Source organism: Eimeria maxima, genomic scaffold (assembly GCF_000499605.1).
Source record: "Eimeria maxima Weybridge genomic scaffold, Emw_scaff1040, whole genome shotgun sequence".
Classification (NCBI taxonomy): Eukaryota; Apicomplexa; class Conoidasida; order Eucoccidiorida; family Eimeriidae; genus Eimeria; species Eimeria maxima.
The window spans coordinates 5,633-8,362 of NW_013563377.1; positions in this window are offsets into that span (position 1 = coordinate 5,633).

Genomic DNA, 2,730 nt, shown 5'->3' on the forward strand with positions numbered 1-2,730 from the left:
AAAAAAAAAAAAAAAAAAAAAAAAAAAAAAAAAAAAAAAAAAAAAAAAAAAAAAAAAAAAGAAAAAAAAACTATGATGGTATTATTGCTGCTAGTTGCTCGAGGAAGACGTGCAGCAGCAGCAGCAACAATTGCAGCAGCTGCTGCAGCAACTGCAGCAAATGTAGCAAATGCAGCAACACTAGTTGCAGCAGCTGCAGCAGCTGCAGCAGCAACAGCAGCAGCAGCAAAGTGTTAAATAAAATGTTATTCCTTTATAAAGAATTAATTACATTATTTATTATTTATTAATAAAAGGAAGAAAAAAAAAGAAAAAAAAACTTGCTGCTGCTGCTGCTGCTGCTGCTGCTGCAATCAAGACACTGTACTGCAGCTGCAGTCAAGACACTGTACTGCTGCTGCTGTTGGTGGATGCTGTTGGCGGCTGCTGTTGGCAGCTGCTGCTGCAGCTGCTGCAGCTGCTGCTGCTGCTGCTGCTGCCCTGTACTCTTGGTGGTGTCCCTACACAGGAAGGTAAATGAATAAAAGGAAGAGAAGAAATAATAATTGTTTTGCTGCTGCTGCTGCTGCTGCTGTTGCTGCTGCTGTTGCTGCTGCTGCAGCTGCTGCTGCTGTTGTTGTTGTTGTTATGGTGTATATACACCTCAAGGGGGGTCGAGGGAGACTGCCTACCATGAATGGACCATTGGTCCATTAAGGGGTGCCTATACACCTGAAGGAGACAAGAGAAGAAAAAAAAGAAGAAAAAAGAAAAAAAGAAGAAAAAGAAAAGGAGAAGAAAACAAGACAAAAAAAAGGCCGAAGAAGGATTGCTGCTGCTGCTGCTGTTGCTCCACGATGCTGCTGATGCTGCTGCTGCTACGAGGGCGGCGGTGTGCTGCTGCTCCTGCTGCTGCTGCCGCCACTTGCTGCAGCAGCAGCAGCAGCAGCAGCAGCAGCAGCAAGAAGATGGCCAAACAATTGTGTAAATGTTGTGCTGTAGATATAAAAAGGAAGAAAAACAATAAAAAGAATTAAATAAATAAATAAATAAATAAAAAAGAATAAATAAAAGAAAAAGAGAAGGGAGACGCCGTAATAAGGGCAGCAGCGCCTGCTGCTGCTGCTGTTACTGCTGCTGCTGCTGCTGCTCCTGCTCGGAGGAGGGAGGAGGAGGCAAGGAATAAGAAGAGGGGGGAAAAGGAGGTAAAAAAGGAGGAAAAGAAAAAATAAATAAAAAAAATATAAATAAATCAGTAAAATATAATTATTGTTTATTTATATGATGATTTAATGGATTATTTGCTGCTGCTGTTGCTGCTGCTGTTGATGCTGCTCTCTTATCATCGTCGTCGCTGAGCTGCAGCAGCAGCAGCAGCAGCAGCAGCAGCACTACGACTAAATGAATAATAAAAACAACATCTTCTTCTTTTTATTTTATTTAATTAATTATTTTTTATTTATTTTATTTATTTATTTATTTATATGCATTTTTCTCCCCTTTTGCACCACAAAGACACACAACAAGCCCCGCAGCAGCAGCAGCAACAGCAGCAGCAACTAGGAGGTGCCTATACACCCCAGTGCACGGCGTGTGCGTGTGTATATTATATAGTACTCGCTGCTGCTGCTGCTGCTGCTGTTGCTGCTGCCTCTTCTTCTTCTTTATTTATTTATATACTTTTATTATATATTTATTAATAATTAATTATTAATTTAATTTTTTTTTTTAATTAATTACCTAAGAGACGAGTTCCTTATATATAACAGCAAAAGCAGCAGCAGCAGCAGCAGCAGCAGCAGCAGCAGCAGCAGCACTCGACATGTAACGTCATGTAGGGCCTTGCTGCAGAGAAGATAGTAAAAAAAAAAATAATTAATATAAAACAAATTAAATAAATAAATAAATAAATAAATAAATAAATAAATTTAATTATATATTTATTATTAATATTTATTGCTCTATATAGCAGCAGCAACTGCAGCAGCAGCAGCAAAAGAGACAATTTTCTTCTTTGTGTGCTCTCTTATATAAAAGAAATAAAAAAATATAGTCATACTTTATAGGAGTCTAGCAGCAGCAGCAGCAGCAGCAGCAGCAGCAGCAGCAGCAGCAGCAGCAGTATCTGGAGCTGCTGCTGTTGTGTTGCTGCTGCATCTGCTGCAGCAGTAATGGCGGAATCTATTGCTGCAATAGCAACAGCTGCTGCTGCTGCTGCTGCTGCTGCTGCTGCTGTTGCTGCAGCAAATACCTCTGCTGCTGCAGGGTATAATAATAAAATAAGGAGCAAGTAATTTATTTTTTTCTTTTTTTTGTCTTTTATTGTTATAATTATACATAATAATAATATAATTAACAATAATAATTAATAATAAATAGAAAGGAGAAGTATATATATTAATAATAATTATAATTAATAAATTTATTCTTTTTATTTATTTATTTATTTAATTCTTTTTTTATAATAAACAAATAAAAAAAAAAAAAGAAGAAAAAGATACACAGAGCTGCCTATACACCCCAACTTGCACGAGTTATCGCGCATGCAGCCCCAAAGAATTATATTACATAATAATACACATTATAGACAATAAATAAACTTATTTATTTATTTATTTTATTTATTTATTTATTTATTTTATTTAATTTATTTATTTTTCTTTCTTTTCCTTTCTTTCCCTTATATATTTAATAAATATATCCTTTTTTATTAATAAAGAAAAAAAAAAAAAAAATATATTTATATAATTA